The following is a 283-nucleotide window of genomic DNA, read 5'->3' on the forward strand; positions in this document are numbered from 1 at the left end:
AACCCACGTGTCCTACTACCATCAGCTGGCGATGTAAACAAACCCCCCTCCCCCCGTACAGAGAGGCGAAATAGCATCACCGTCGTGCGCCTCTCGTTAACTGCGACGTACTGAGGTGACTCGCTGACGTATCCGGGTCCAAGAGGCTAGGAAGGGAGGACGGGCACTCTGCTTGCTGGTTGTGAGTTTAAAAGTCGCATGACACAGTCACTTGGCGATGGTTTACGTTTTTCATTCGTTTTTTCCCCCCGGTGTGTCTGATGTTGCTGGTTTGGCTTGATTG

General features: G+C 53.4%; 1 protein-coding gene across 1 annotated transcript in view; it reads left to right on the plus strand.

Annotated features, from left to right (window-relative positions):
- Positions 1 to 283, plus strand: part of LOC119591180 — a 45,312-nt gene that overhangs the window by 40,406 nt on the left and 4,623 nt on the right. The gene's annotated exons all lie outside the window — the stretch shown is intronic.

Source organism: Penaeus monodon, chromosome 28, assembly GCF_015228065.2.
Source record: "Penaeus monodon isolate SGIC_2016 chromosome 28, NSTDA_Pmon_1, whole genome shotgun sequence".
Lineage (NCBI taxonomy): Eukaryota > Metazoa > Arthropoda > Malacostraca > Decapoda > Penaeidae > Penaeus > Penaeus monodon.